The sequence below is a fragment of the Mesoplodon mirus genome, assembly GCF_964341445.2.
Source record: "Mesoplodon mirus genome assembly, chromosome: 2".
In the NCBI taxonomy this organism is placed as follows: domain Eukaryota; kingdom Metazoa; phylum Chordata; class Mammalia; order Artiodactyla; family Ziphiidae; genus Mesoplodon; species Mesoplodon mirus.
Window position 1 is genome coordinate 128043904 of NC_138977.1, and position 16417 is coordinate 128060320.

The 16417-nt window shown below is 45.0% G+C and overlaps 1 protein-coding gene across 5 annotated transcripts in view; it reads left to right on the forward strand.

The window, feature by feature from the left end:
- Positions 1-8604: 8604 nt before the first annotated feature.
- The window catches only part of ELF2 (E74 like ETS transcription factor 2), a 96248-nt gene continuing 88435 nt past the window's right edge, over positions 8605-16417 (forward strand). For 2 of the 5 annotated variants that reach the window (XM_082611308.1, XM_082611312.1), the window contains exon 1: positions 8605-8770. The gene's annotated coding sequence lies outside the window, so the exon portion shown is untranslated. The remainder of the gene's footprint in view (positions 8771-16417) is intronic. The other 3 variants (XM_082611314.1, XM_082611313.1, XM_082611315.1) reach the window with 2 other exon arrangements.

The following is a 16417-nucleotide window of genomic DNA, read 5'->3' on the forward strand; positions in this document are numbered from 1 at the left end:
ATCTAAGATTAGTCACTGCATAAGAAAACTGGAATACGCTGCAATCTTACTTCTATAAGAAAACTGGAATAAGCTGCAATCTTATTTCTATATGAAAGAAACGAGATAGAAGTTCCTGCAAATTGAAAACTATCCTAAAACTTATATGACATTATCAATAACAAGATATGAGGCTAATAGAAACTTCTCTAAAGTATCAGTAATAAAAACCAAATTTTAGGGGCTTCCCTGGTGGCGCAGTGGTTGAGAGTCCACCTGCCGATGCGGGGGACACGGGTTCGTGCCCTGGTCCAGGAAGATCCCACATGCTGCAGAGCGGCTGGGCCCGTGAGCCATGGCCGCTGAGCCTGCGCTTCCGGAGCCTGTGCTCCACAACAGGAGAGGCCCGCGTACCGCAAAAAACCCCAAAAAACCAAATTTTAATATTATAAGCTAGAGGAGAAAATTCTTTCTATTCTCTCCATAAAAATAATATTGCAAAATCATCACATGAAGAAACGAGAGAGTATGTGGCCAATGAACTAAGAAAATTATTTTAGAGGCATGTCACGCAGTTGATTAATTAAAAATAGTACAGTATGTTTTAATTTTCTTTCTCCACTCAGGCAACCAAATAAAAATGCAGACTTTGTAAGTGGGCTCTGGAATTCTCTAGTGGAATATAAGCCACTTTTGGGCTTGTTGAATTGTGCACTGTGCTCCTTTGCCGACCTCGAATCACAGGAGAGCACAGAATAGGGAGAAGCCAGCCTGACCTCGCCTTCGGCCTTGGAGATGCTGTGGAGGAGAAGGTACTATTTGTGAAAGCCAGCTTTCCTCCTTGAAAGGCGGATGGCAATCCCTACTGCAAGGCCCAGACTATGGGTTTCATGTGAGGGAGAGTTTATCCCGGCAGGCTGAGGAAGCTGAGCAGAGTGTTGAGAGCAGGGAGTCTGGAGCCAGCCTGCTTAGGTTTCCTGCCTGGCTCCACTATTCACTTGCTGGTGGTCTTGGAAAAGTTGTTCTACCCTTTTAGTTGTGTCAGTTTCATAATCTGCAAAATGATGATAATACCTTTCTGATTGGGTTGTTATGAGGATTAAAAAAAAAAGATTAAAAGGAAATACACGTTTGCACAACACTACCTTTAAGATGGTGCCAGATTTCCAAAGCATTTTGTTGGTATTTAGGACTCTGATCACATGTAAGTACAGATATTAGCAATTACTGTACTTATTCATAGACTCTTGAATATTAATTTGAACCATAGAACTATTTTTATTTCCCTCTCTCCTTTATGTTATGGGAGTTTCCAGTCTTTCCTATAGGTTCGCAGTATTTTAAAACTCTCAATTCCTCTTCCCATTTATTCCATTCTTTTCTGTCTGGGATTCACTTTTTTTTTTTTTTTTTTTTTTTTGCGGTACACGGGTCTCTCACTGTTGTGGCCTCTCGCGTTGCGGAGCACAGGCTCCGGACGCGCAGGCTCAGCGGCCATGGCTCACGGGCCCAGCCGCTCCTTGGCATGTGGGATCTTCCCAGCCCGGGGCACGAACCTGTGTCCCCTGCATCGGCAGGCGGACTCTCAACCACTGTGCCACCAGGGAAGCCCTGGGGTTCACATTTTAATTATGGTTCTCCTGTGACCTTTTATCCTCCATATTGATTGGCTTCTTATCCTGGCCTTAAATTTCCCTCTTTCTTTTTGCTTAGCAGTCAGTGTCATCAGCAGATATGGAAAGCCTACTCAGACACAATGTGGCAGACAGGAAGAACAGGAGCCACAGGGTGGAGTAGAGGGAACATGCTGGCAACCAGCGGAAAAGGGAGTGTCTGGAGAGGCAGATAGGGAGTGCGGCCAGAAACACTCAACCATCTGCAGCAGTGCCTGCTGTCACAGGCAGAACAGGGATGCCAAACAGAGGGGAACAGGGCTGCAAGGTGGCAGCAGTACCCGACGAATCTGGGGGGGATGGGACATGAAGCTGGTGTCAAGGCTGAATCAGAGAGCAATACTTTCCATCTGCGATGTTTGAACATGAACAGTTGAAACAAGGCTGCATTTTAGATGTACGTGGTCAAGAGCACAGGCTCTGGAGAATTCAATCTCCAACTCCACTGTCTATTGTGTAACTTTGAACAAGTGGCTTAATGTCTCATAACTTCAGCATGAACTGTAGGATGGGATAATTATACAGAATTCATAAGATTTTTTTTTAACATTTATTTATTTGGTTGTGCCGGGTCTTAGTTGTGGCTTGCAGGCTCCTTAGTTGTGGCAGGTGGGCTCCTTAGTTGTGGCACGTGAACTCTTAGGTGCGGCATGCATGTGGGATCTAGTTCCCTGACCAGGGATCAAACCCGGGCCCCCTGCACTGCGAGCTCGGGGTCTTAACCACTGCGCCACCAGGGAAGTCCCAGAATTCATAAGATAAATGAACACAAAGTATCCAGTGGTATACTAATAGGGGCCAATATTATAGTTATTATTGCTGTTATTGTTTACTACTGTTAAAATAATGCTACTCACTCTGATTAGCTGACCAGTAGGAAAAATCCCCAGAGGGGAAAGCAAATAAATAATGGGAAAAGCAAGGCCTTTGGTGTGCTTTTCTAATCTTTAGGGTGATCCAGGAAATGAATGGAAAGAAAAATTTCAATTAACTCATTTTGACTTAGCAGCATGGAAGAAACAGCTAAATGGCCTTGAAAACTAGTCAGCCTGCAGATATGGAAATTTATTTCAGATCTTTCTCCATGGAAGATATTTATCTTTGTGTTTTAATTAACTACTATAGCATTTATCCTGAATTTTATTAAGAAACCAGTTTCATTCAGAAATTTTAAAGATTAATGTAATCTTAAATCACTAATAAAATGTCTTCATGTACATTTCATTTGGACTTTTAATTTTATAACAAAGATAAGGAGGCAAAATCTGCTTACAAAAATTGGTTTTGACATGGAAAATATTAGAAATCCTAACTAGAATAAAGTGTAGTCCATCTTAAACACTTCAAATATTTTTAAAAAGCAATAAAATGTTCTTTTTAAAAAAAAATATTTTTGGCTGCACCGTGTGGCATGTGGGATTCTAGTTCCCCAACCAGGGATGGAAACTGCGCCCCCAGCATTCGAAGTACGGCGTCCTAACCACTGGACCGCCAGGGCAGTCCCAAAATGTTCTTTAAAAGTAATTTATTTGTGGATGGAATTAATACAATGCTTCCAACTAAAGCACTATTCTAAAGAGACGACTGCTTTTTAAATATATCAAGAACTTAAATTATGAAATGACATTAAGTACTTATTTTACTAGAAAACATTACATGGTAAAATTACACCTGAAACTCATGATGATTTGGCTTCCCTTCTATATTAAAAACTTCATACTTTCTGCTTGTTTTACGTGATTGCATTTGATGGTACAAATGTCATTCTCAAGAACTGTTTCACTGGATTCTGGAAACTTAACATGTTCCTCCAAAATTATTTTGGTTTTCATCATTCTCTCAGGCAGGCCTCTTATAACTTGTTTAATATACAGTGTTTAAGAGATTCTGACTCATAAAAGACAAGATGGTACCTAAAACAAAACATGAGTTTGGGGACTGAGTTCTTTTGCAGACCCAGAATATGGGAGAGTTATGAATAATTATCTTTGGAGACGCCCAGAAAGGGGCCGTGAGAGGTGTGGATACAGTGGCTCACAAATAAGGTAGGTTAACACCGTAATATAACTGGATAGTTGCCCAGAACCGCTTATTCTTTAAAGAGAGACAAAAGAAGAGATTTTTCTGGCTGTCCTTATGAAGTCTACATGGTTGTTGGTAATCTGGGATTTGCCCACCTGCAGTGAGGGAATCCAACAAGTTTAAAGCCTGTGTCAGTCACTCAAAATTCACAGCTGTGGCAGGGCCTTGTGACACACGGCTTCCAACACGGCCCTACTGATCCTCATCTTCTGGTGTTCACGTCTTTGTGTAGTGCCCTCCCACGCTGACTTACGAGTGCTTTGTATGACCAGTAGAACAGGGCATAATGAGTCATGGTGTATGGCTCCTGAGGCTGGTCAGAAAAGACAGCATGGCATTTCTTTGTTCTCTTGGGTTAATCACTTTGAAATGTTATAAGGGAATGGAGCCTTATTTAATCAGCTATAACTCAAAGTGCTCAAGGATTTGCCCAGAAAGAGAATTTACAATTTGGGAGGGACAAATGATTTATTGGCTACCACTCAGAGAATTTAGTCTTCTCCTTCATTCCTCGTGTTGAGTATCACTCCCACCCTTAAGACAGGTGCTAAGGGGTCCTTCTCCCACTTAACGTTCTGATATAAAAGTGGGGACAGGGCTTCCCTGGTGGCACAGTGGTTGAGAGTCCGTCTGCCAATGCAGGGGACGCGGGTTCGTGCCCCGGTCTGGGAAGATCCCACATGCCACAGAGTGGCTGGGCCCGTGAGCCATGGCTGCTGAGCCTGCATGTCCGGAGCCTGTGCTCCGCTACGGGAGAGGCCACAACAGTGAGAGGCCCGCGTACCGCAAAAAAAAATGAAGACAGGCTGAGTAGTCCTAGAAAGATCTTAAAAAGAGACTTTCTTAGATAGAGAAAACAAAAGGGAAATAAACAGAGAAAAATACAAAATTACTGTACTTAGTACATATATTATATAATCTTACTAATATTTGGTCTCTCTCTCTCTCTCTATATATATATATATGCATGCATATGTACATAAATGCACAGAGAAAAGTCTGGAAGCTTAAATGCTAAACTATCATTTACGGTTACCCGTGGAACAGGGGAGGTATGGGATGGCTGGGTATGTGTGGAGGGTGAGGCATGGAAAGAAAAGCAGAGAAGGAAAGGAGACTTGGCTTTTATATATATATATATATATATATATATATTTTTTTTTTTTTTTTTCCGGTACGCGGGCCTCTCACTGTTGTGGCCTCTCCCTTGCGGACTCCAGATGCGCAGGCTCAGCGGTCATGGCTCATGGGCCCAGCCGCTCCGTGGCATGTGGGATCTTCCCGGACCAGGGCACGAACCCGTGTCCCCTGCATCGGCAGGCGGACTCTCAACCACTGCGCCACCAGGGAAGCCCTCATTTGGCTTTTTTAAAAGTCTATTTTGTATTATCTGAAAATTGATGATGAGAATGTATCAATGAATCACTTGTATAATTAAAAAATGAACTGTGTAATATAAAAAACAGAAGTAAAAGCAATCTAGTTACCACATAGAGCTCTCCTATTCTGTGATTATTCTAGGACTACTGGCCACATCAGCCCTTTCCTACTGAATTCTTTAGAATGCTTTGCTACAAACTTTCTGGGTGTCTTTCTTCACTGGCTTCCAGAAGGGATGTGCCTTTCCAAGACCCACTGTCAAAGAGACATCAGAGACATCAAGTTTGGCACCTTCAAGGTCAAAAGAGTGGATTGTGGGACTTCCCTGGTGGCGCAGTGGTTAAGAATCTGCCTGCTAAGGCAGGGGACATGGACTCGAGCCCTGGTCCGGGAAGATCCCACATGCTGCAGAGCGACTAAGCCGGTGTGCCACAACTACTGAGCCTGCGCTCTAGAGCCCGCGAGCCAGAAGTACTGAGCCCGCACCTGGAGCCCATGCTCCGCAACAAGAGAAGCCACCGCAATGAGAAGCCTGCGCACCGCAACAAAGAGTAGCCCCCCACTCGCCGCAACTAGAGAAAGCCCGCGCACAGCAACGAAGGCCCAACGCAGCCAAAAAAAAAAAAAAAAAAAAAAAAAAAAGGGCAGATTGCTCCATTTCCTATTGTACCGGTCAGTGAGAGCAACACTAATTCCGGGTAGCAAAACACCCCAAAACACAGTGCTTAAGATAACAATCTTTTTTTTTTTTTTTTTTTTTTTGCAGGTCACTGGCTTCAAGCTGGGGGTGGTTCTAGACCTGCCCCATGTCTCTCATTCTTCTTGTACTAGCAGACTTCCCAGGCATGTTCTTCATATTGTGTGAGAGAGGCAAGCAGCAACATGCAATACCTCCTAAGGTCAGGCTCAGAACTGTCACACTATCACCCATATTCCTTTGGCCAAAAGCAAGTGGAACGATCTAAGCCCAACGTCTGTGGAGTGCAGAAACAGTCTGTCTCTAATGAGAGGAACTACAAAACCACATTTCAAAGGGCGCGCATGGAGCAGTGAAAAATCGGGAACACTAATGTTATTTACCACTGTTTCTTCCTGGGACTTTCCAGCTTACTTCCAATTGATGGTAGAGGAGATATATTTCTTCTCATGTTAGCTGCAAACAGGAATGATTTGACCCAGCAGGTGAGATCTGTTCCTAACTATAGAAATCAGGCGTTGTTGTTGCATGCTCCTTAATATGCCATGCTAGGGTCACGGAGATGCAGTAGTGCTGATTATTAAGTCCTTACAAATATCAAAGTGGACAATGGTTCCCTTAAGTGATAGGTTTTTTATTTGTTTGTTAGCAGGAAATAGGGGATTAGGAATACTGCCCTAGAAAGGGTGCTGTTTGTAGTATTCTGTTTAATGTGCATAAAAGGTTTCAATGTTATAAGGCTTTATAAATTCTTTAGTTCAAGAGTGGCAAGAGTCGCTATGTTTTACAACTCAGGAATCCATAAAACTTCACCAGAGTTCAGGGGATCTCTCTGACTAACCCTATTTGCTATCCAGGTTTCCCCTACGTTTAAAAGTAAAAATCTCTTAAGAAAAGAAGTACCTAGAGTTGCTTTTTAGGATAGGAAAGAAAGAATCCCCCTCCTCCCCCCACCCCCCGCCTCCGCTCCCCGGTAAATAAACAGGCATTATTAGCTTTAAAAAAGAAAGAGAAGATCATTAAATTCTTCGGCTCTTCAGGGACTTCAATCAGTAGGGCCTTTGACGTTTGAGCCCTACTCTAGGGTTATCTCCATGGTTCCCACGTCACTTTCAAGAACAGATACCACTTGTATTCCTCAGGGTTTCTTCTACGCTCAGGACTGGCTGTGGAGACGCAAAAAGAGTGAGTTTAGAGCCGGGAAACGAACCTGGCGAATCAGTACTGCGCCAGGTCCACCGGAGGGCGGCTGCAGGAGCCCGAAAGGGGACCAGAGTCGGTCCCCACGCGCACCGGGACAGTCACTGCTCTTTGTTAAACAAATACAAGCCAATGCGGCGGCGGCCAAGTGTAGTGGTGGGGGAAGAGATTGAGGCGTTTGTGTGCAGAACTGGGCGTAAGAAAGATCATTGAGGCGCTCCAAATGCAGGACAACCCCGGGCACCGTGTCATTGGCTTTTGTGCACTTGAAGGCGCCTGAGTGCCCTGCTCAGAGGTTCCCCTTTGTGTGAAAGTGGGGAAACCAGAAGCATGAGGCTACAGCTGGGTTTTCATTTTCGAATTCGCAGGCACCAAAATCCTCCCGCTCTCACCCACTCCCTCATTCTCGCACCGACGATCCTCGGACTTGGGGTGCTTCTCCGTCCGTCGCCGACCGAGCGAGCAGCGACAATGGCCCGGGGCGGGCGCCCGCAGCTCTCGGGTCAGAGCCAAGGGACCGCCCGCCGCGCTCCGCAGCTGCGCGCTGAGCCCCGCCGCCCGCCCGTCAGCAAACGCGGGCACCAACCGCCGCGCGGCCCGGCCGTTGGGCGGGTGGTAATTTCTGGGAATGGGGCGGGGTCCGTGGGGGTACGAGGCCGGGCGTTTGCAAGCGAGCAGGAGAAGGAGGAGGAGGAGGAGGAGCCGGTGGCGCGGAGGGGCGCGAGGCGGTCGGGGCGGGGCTCCAAGAGCGTCACGGGCCGGGGCGGGGCAGGGGGCGGGGCCGGGCGCGCGCTCCGGCCCGCCCGTGGCCCCACCTTCTACTTAGCCCAGGCTTTGGAGTCGAGACAGGAGGGACCCGGGCTAGGAGTTTCAACGACCTCCGGCCCCCACTGACTGTTAGGCTGCCCGAGTGCAGAGCAATCCCTTGAGGAGAAGGGCGGGAGTCCGGAGCTGGGGATGGGGTGACAGCCGGCGCCCGCGTGGGACCTCAGAGAGTGGCGAGGGTGTGTGCGTGCGCTCCGGGCCGGCGGCCGCTGCAGGTGCACGCGCGCCCCTACACGCCTGCCCGCGCTTCGGAGCCCCCGCGCCAGTCCCGGGCCGGGGCCGGAGTCGGGAGCAGGATGGGGGAGCCCCGAGCAGGGAGCGGGACAAGTGGCGAGAGTCTACCTGAGAAGGCGGGCTTGGGAGAAGTTGGGGGCTACAGGGCGGGCGAGATTCGAGAGAGCCACCGAGGCCTGGTGGGGGGGCTGGTGGGGGCCGAGGGCGGCGGGGCCCCGCGGGGTATAAATAGCCGGCCCGGGTTTGACAGGCGCGGCGGTGACTGGCAGTGCCGCCCCCCTCGCTGCGTGGGGAGGGGAGGAGCGCTCGGAGCGGGCGGGGTGGGGGAGGCGGACTCGACTGTCCTGTTGGCGGCGGTTGGAGGCCGAGGGGGAGGAGCCGAGGCGGGGGGTGGAGGGAGGGGGCCGGGAGCGGGGCGAGGGCGGGGGCCACCATTGCTCTCCGCGCCGGGCTCAGTGTCGCCGCCGTCGCCTCGGCGATTGGGGGGGGGAGTCGGCGGGGCGGCGCGGGCGGGGGGCTCTGCGCGGGGCGGCGCGCCGCTGTTTTGTCTCCTCCTCTCCCAGTGGAGCGGCTCGGGCAGCCGGGGAGGCCCCGGCTCCCTCCGGACGCCCGGCCAACAGCGGCGGCGGCGGCGGCTAGTCCGCGGCCCTGCCGGGAGGGAAGGCGACGCGGCGGTCTTCCCGGGCGACGCGGAGAACAGGTAAGAGCGCGCGGGCCGCGGAGGCTGGTGCGAGGGAGCGCGGAGGGTGCGGCGAGAAAGCCTCGCTGTCCCGAGTGCCACCGCCTCCCTCCGCGCCCCCGCCCCGCGCCTGTGTTGTTGGCTCCGGGGTTTGCGGAGGGTTTTCCGGAGGCTGTGGCGGTGACACCGGCCGGGAGCTGAGGAAGCAGGCTGAGTGCCCCCGGGCGACGGTCGGGGAGCGGGACTTGGAGAAAGGGGAAGGCGGGCGGCGCGCCCGCCCGCGGAGAGCGCGGGGAGCCGGGCAGAGCTGCGCGAAGAGGTTACGGACCCCGGCGGGGGGGATGGGCCGCGCGCAGCTGGTCTCGCAGTGTTTACACCGCCGCGCGAGTCACCTCTGCCGAGAAGCGGACTGAACTGACCCGCCTTATCCCGCGAGGAGGCCAGGGCGGGGGTCCGGCTCCGGAGGAAGCGCGTCCTGGGAGGGTCGGGGAGGGCGGGAGGCTGCGGCCGGCGCCGGGGCAGGGCGGCGAGCCCGGGGCGGGACCTGGGAGGCTCCGGCCGCGTGGGGTGGCGTGGAGGGCTGGAGACCAGTTTCCTTCCCCGTCGGGCCTCATCGCCGCCTCTTACCTTTCCTGCCCTCCGCTGTTAGCTGGCACGGCAGGTTGTACTCGGTCATTCTTTTATTCTCGCTCTGCACGCCGTCCCCCTGCTGCCACTTCCCCCTATCCCCCCGGGAGTGGGGAGGCTGGGCTCTGATAGGAATCTGCTTTTTAAACAAAACAAAAACGGGCTCTGTAACACGCGCGTCCAGTGACCGCCTTCTGGATCCTCTCTTCGCGAAGCTGGCCCTCAGGGACCTTGCTCCTGGATGTTGGCGGGGGGGGGTGGGGGTGGGGAGGACGCGGGAGGAGGACGGTAAGGGCTCGGCCAGGGCTGGTACTGACTGCCCGAGCAGCTTTGCGAGCAGGGCAGCCGAGTCCCCTCTTGCTCTACTTGGGCATTTTTATTCCATGTCAATAAAGGAAAATATTCCACTACCCCAGGAGTAATCCAGATTGCATAGTTTCTAGTATTTCCCATGTGCCAGCATCCCGGGCGCTCTTTTTTCTAGGAGCTGGCTACGGTGCAGAATAGTCTTTCTTTACGTTCTTAGTACTTCATTAAAGGAGTAAGAGGGGAACACTTTATTGTAAAACTGAATTTCACCCCCTTTTTTGTCTTCATGAACATTTATTTCAGCCGTGTGGTTTAAATTTTAATCCGGTGACGATAGAACAGTAATCTGGTGTTTGGTAATCAGATTTGCTTTTTCTTTTTATCTGTGGGTCTGTATGAGAGGTAAATGATGTACTTTGTTTAGTGCCATAATCACAGAATAGTGACAGAATGCACAGAAGAATGTATGCTTTACTAAGATAGGTTTGGATATTTGAGCTTCAGAGTTTCTTCCTTTCTTCCAAAGGTAGAATGACTTTATATAAGACTGGAAACTATTGAATTACATTTAAAGGGGTTTAGGAATAAAGTTTAAATATGATGTAATACAGTTTACACAGTGAACTCATATGAATATTATTGAGGTATCTCCTAGTAAATACACGAAGTAGAAAACTGATATATCTTGGGCATTTGAAATTTGAAAATTTAATATCAATCTGTTTTTTAAGCTTAGTGGCTGAACTAATTGCTTTGATAAATCATTGCTTTTCATTTCAGACACATAAACTCATTTACGAAATAATCACAGTAGGTTGGAAAGAATTTGTAACTTTGAGATTTTTCTGTCCTAGGTAGATAGGTGGGTAACTGCAGCTGTGGTAGGGCGTTACCAGCGCTGATGGCTTCACCTGCTCACAGATCGTACACCGAGGTTTATTGCTGTTGTTGTTGATAACAGCTTTATTGAGATATAATTCACCTACCATTCGATTCACCAATTTAAAGTGTATAGTTCAGTGGTTTTTAATATATTCACAGAGTTGTGAAACTATCACCATCATCAATTTAAAAACATTTTCATCACCCCCCAAAAAGGAACCTCATACCCATGAGCTGTCACTCCCAATTTCCCCCCAGAATCCCCAGCCCTAGGGAGCCGCTAACTACTTTCTGTCTCTATAGATTTGCCTACTCTGGACATTTTCTATAAATGGAATAATACAACGTGTGATCTTTCATAATTGCGTTCTTTGATTTAGCATAATGTTTTCAGAGATCATCCACATTGTAACATGTCATTATTTCATTTCTTTTTACTGCTGAGTAATATTCCATTGTATGGATATACCACATATTATGTATCCATTAATTAGTTGATGGACATTTGAGTTTCTACTTTTTAGCTGTTACAAGTAATGCTGCTACACACACTTGTGTACAAGTTTTTGTGTGGATATGTTTTCATTTCTCTTGGATATATACACTTTTAAAAAAATAGCTTTTTGAGTTATCATTTAATATCAAAAAATTAATCCTGAGAGAAAATTCAATGATTTTTTAATAAATACATTGAGTTCTTAAATTATCACCACAAGCCAATTTTAGAACGTGTCATCACTTCTGAAAATTCTCTCTAACCTCCTTGCCGTTAACCCTTATGGGGACACTCCTGGCCCCAGGCAACCACTGATTTGTGTTTCGTTTCTGTAGATTTGCCTTTATCTTTCGTATACATACAATATGTAGTCTTTTGCATCTGGCTTCTTTCACTTAGCATAGTGTTTTGGAGAGTCATCCATATTGTAGCATGTGTCAGTATTTTGTTCCTTTTTATTACTGAATAGTATTTTAATGTGTGGTTATACCATATTTTGTTTATCTGTTGACCAGTTGACGGACATTTGGATTGTTTCCAGTTTTTTGACTGTTGCAAATAATGAAGCTTGAAAGTTTGAGTGCGAGTCTTTATGTGGACATATGGTTTCATTCTCTTGGGTAGGTGCCTAGGAATAGAATTGCTGGGTCATCTGTTTAACTTTTTAAGAAGCTACCAAACTGTTTTTGAAAGTGGCCTTACATTTTATATTCCTAACAGCGATGTGTGAGAGTTAGTTTTTTCACACCTTTGTCAACACTTGTTATTGTCTGTCTGTTTTATTTTAGCCATGGTACTGGGTGTGAAGTGTTTAAATCATAGTGATTTTAATTTGCATTTTTCCTAAAGATGTAAGGTGTTAAGCATTTTTTCATATGATATTCATTCATATATCCTTTTGGGTGAAATAGCTATTCAAATCTTTTGCCAGTTGTCTTACTATAATTTAGTTATAAGAGTTTTTTATACATTCTGGATGTAAGTCCTTTCTTAGATACATGATTTACAAATATTTTCTCCCAGTCTATGGCTTTTTTCTTTTCTTCATTTTTACTGGAGTCTTTTGAAGCACAAAAGTTTTAGTTTTGATGGAGCTTAATTTCCCAATTTTTGTTTTATGGATCATGCTTTTGTTGTTTTAAGAACTCTCCCTCATCCAAGATCTTGAGGATTTTCTCCTTTGTTTTCTTCTAGATGTTTTATAGATTTTGCTATTATATGTAGATTTGTGATCTATTTTGAGTTAATTTTTGTGTATGGTGTGAAATAAGGGTCTAAATTCACCTGTTATATATGGGTTGTCTTAGCACCATTTGTTGAAAAGACTGTCATTTCTCCATTGATTGTAATTGTAAATATTTAATTCTGGACTTTCAATTCTGTTTCATTATCTGTATGTCTGTCCTTTGGCTAGTACCACCCTGTCTTGATTACTGTGCATTATGGTAATTTATGAAACCAGGTAGTGTAAGCTCTTAAATTTTGTTCTTACTTTTGAAAATTGTGGCTATTGTGGGTTATATATAAAAATTTAGAAATCGACTTGTCAGTGTCTGCGAAAAAAGTTTTGGAATTTTGATGGGGAATGCATTGAATCTGTAGATCAGTTTGGGATGAATTACCATCTTACAATATTGAGTTTCCTAATACATGAAGATGAAAAATTTTTTTAATTTATTGATCTTTAATTTTTCTAAGTGATGTTTTAAAATTTTCAGTGTACACATCTTTTACTTAAAAATTAAAAAAAATGTTATTGTGGTAAGAAAACTTAACATGAGATCTACCCTCTTTTTAAGAATACAGTACAGTGTTGCTAACTATAAACAGAGTTGTATAGCAGATTTCTATACATGGTAGAAGTTTGCTTTTTAATTCTGTTTTGTTCAGAGTTTTTATCATGAATGGGTATTAGATTTTATCAGATGCTTTTTCTGCATCTCTTAGTAAGACCAGCTGTCACGGTTTGCTCATGACTGTCCTGGTTTTAATGCCGGAACACCTGCATCTTGGGAAACCCTTCAGTCCCAGATAAACCAGAATGGTTGGTCACCTTAATGTCTGAGATGATCATGTGGTTTCTGTCCTTTATTCCACTAACATAGTGTATAATATTAATTGATTTTTAGCAACTAAACCAGCCTTACATTCCTGGGATAAATCCCACTTGGTCATGGTATATAATTCTTATTATATGTTGCTGGATTTAGTTTGCTAATGTTTAATTGAACATTTTTGTGTCTATATTTATGTAAGATACTGGTCTGTAGTTTTCTTGTGATGTCTTTGGATTTTGCAATATGGTAATACATATTAATCCCAGAATAAATTCGGAAGTGTTCCCTCTTCTATTTTCTGTAAGAGTTTGTGAAGGATTAGTATGGCTACCTCCTTGAATATATTTGATAGAAGTCGCCAGTAAGACATCTGGGCCTAGATTTTTCTTTTTGGGAGATTTTTAAACTACTAATTCAGTTTCTTTACTTGTTATAGATCTATTCAGATTTTTTGCTAAGTTTTAAATTATTAGTTTTGGTAATTGTGTTTCTAGGGGTTTGTCTATTTCATCTAAGCTATTTACTATTTTTGGCATACACTTTATCATATTCCTATATATGCTTTTAATTTTGCAAGCATAGGTAGTGTTGTTGCTTTTTCATTCCTAATTTTGGCAGCATGTGTCTTCTCTCTTTTTTACTTGGTCATTTTAGCTAAAGCTTTGTCAGTTTTGTTGCTCTTTTCAAGGTAAAAAGTTTTGGTTTAATTGTTTTTTTCTCAGTTGTTTTTCTGTTTTCTACTTCACTGATTTCCATTTTAATCTTTATAATTTCCTCCCTTCTTGCTTGAGATTTTGTTTGCTTTTCTCTTTCTGGTTTCTTAAGGTAGAAGCTTAGGTTACTGATTTGAGATCTTTCTTCTTTTCTGATATAGGCCTACATTTCCTTCCAAACATTGTTAGCTGCCATATGTTTTTATATGTTCTGCTTTTTAAAATTTTCATTCATATTTCCTAATTTCCTCTGTGATTTCTTCTTTGACCCATGGGTTATTTAGAAATGTATTGTTTAATTTCCAATTATTTGGGGATTCCCTAAATTTCATTGTTGCTGATTTCTAATTTAATTCCCCTGTAGTGAGAGAATATACTTTGTATTTTTCTCATTTTAAATTTATTGAGACATTCTTACTGCCTAGTATGTAATCTATTATGAAGAAAGTTTGGGACTTCCCTGGTAGTCCAGTGGTAAGTAATCCGCCTTCCAATGCAGGGGATACGGGTTCAATCCCTGGTCGTGGAACTAAGATCCCACGTGCCGTGGGGCAACTAAGCCCATGGGGCAACTAAGCCCGTGTGCCTCAACAAGAGAGCCTTTGTGCCACAAACTATGGAGCCGATGCGCCCTGGAGCCCATGCACCACAACTAAAGAGAAAAAAACCCACATGCCGCAACTAGAGAGAAGCCCGCATACCACAGCTAGAGAAGCCTGTGGGCGGCAACGAAAGATCCCTCATGCTGCAACTAAGACCCGATGCAGCCCAATAAATAAATAAATAAATAAAATGAAAAGAAAGAAAAAAAGAATGTTCTATGAGTGCTAGAAAGGTTTTGTTGGGTGGAATGTTTTACAGGTGTCAAGTCAAGTTGGTTCTTTGTGCTTATTTTCTGTCTAGTTATTCTATTAATTATTGAGAGTGAGATTCTAAAATCTCTATTATTATTGAACTGTCTGTTTTTCCTTTCAGTTCTGTCAAATTTTTTTTATAGTTATTTATTTATTTTTGGCTGCATTGGGTCTTCGTTGCTGCGCGCAGGGTTTCTCTAGTTGCAGTGAGTGGGGGCTACTCTTGTGGTGCGCGGGCTTCTCATTGCGGTGGCTTCTCTTATTGCGGAGCATGGGCTCTAGGCGTGCGGGCTTCAGTAGTTGCAGCACGTGGGCTCAGTAGTTGTGGCTCACGGGCTTTAGAGCGCAGGCTCAGTAGCTGTGGCTCACGGGCTCTAGAGCTCAGGCTCAGTAGTTGTAGTGCACGGGGCTTAGTTGCTCCGCAGCATGTGGGATCTTCCCGGACCAGGGCTCGAACCCATGTCCCCTGCATTGGCAGCCAGATTCTCAACCAGTCCACCACCAGGGAAGGCCAGTTCTGTCAATTTTTGCTTCATATTTTTGGGGCACTGGTGCTAGGTATGATATACATATATAATAATACACATACATACACCTTATAGTAGTATTTTGTCTGGTGTTAGTGTAGCTACCCAGCTCTGTTGTGCTTACTGTTTGCATTCTGTATCTTTTTCTGTCTTTTTACTTTCAACTTATTTGTTTTTGAATCTAAAGTGTATCTTACAGTATATAGTTAAAATGCCTATTTAGGGCTTCCCTGGTGGTGCAGTGGTTGAGAGTCCGCCTGCCAATGCAGGGGACACGGGTTCGTGCCCTGGTCTTGGAAGATCCCACATGCCGCGGAGCAGCTCAGCCCGTGAGCCATGGCCGCTGAGCCTGTGCGTCCGGAGCCTGTGCTCCACAACGGGAGAGGCCACAATGGTGAGAGGCCCGCGTACCGCAAAAAAAAAAAAAAAAAAAAAAAAAAAAGCCTATTTAAAAAAATAGTTTGACCACTTCTGCCTTTTGATTGGAAGGTTTAATCTGTTCACATTTAATGTAATAGTTGATATTCAGATTTATGCAGCTTTGCTAGTTACTTTCCATACGTCTCATTTCTTTTTTATTTTATTTTATTTTTTTAATAAATTTATTTATTTATTTATTTATGGCTGTGTTGGGTCTTCGTTTCTGTGCGAGGGCTTTCTCTAATTGTGGCAAGCGGGGGCCACTCTTCATTGCGGTGCGCGGGCCTCTCACTATCTCAGCCTCTGTTGTTGCGGAGCACAGGCTCCAGACGTGCAGGCTCAGTAGTTGTGGCTCACGGGCCTAGTTGCTCCGAGGCATGTGGGATCTTCCCAGACCAGGTCTCAAACCCGTGTCCCCTGCATTAGCAGGCATATTCTCAACCACTGCGCCACCAGGGAAGCCCTCTTTTTTATTTTTTTGATTGTCTTCTACTCCCTGTTCTGGAGTTACTAGATATTTTCCAGGGTATCATTTTAATTCCTTTGTTAGTTTCTTAACTGGATTTTTTAGTTATTTTCTTAGGTTGCTTTAGGGATTACAGTGTGTGTCTTAATTTATCACAGTTTACTTCAAAATTGACTAATTTAATTGTAGTAAAATATAGAAAATTTGCTCCATTTTCTCCCCCCTCCTGTCTGTCAGTATTGTCACGCATATTAAACTTTTATGTTCTAGAAGCCCAACAATACAGTTTTATAATATTTTAATGCAACTGTATGTCT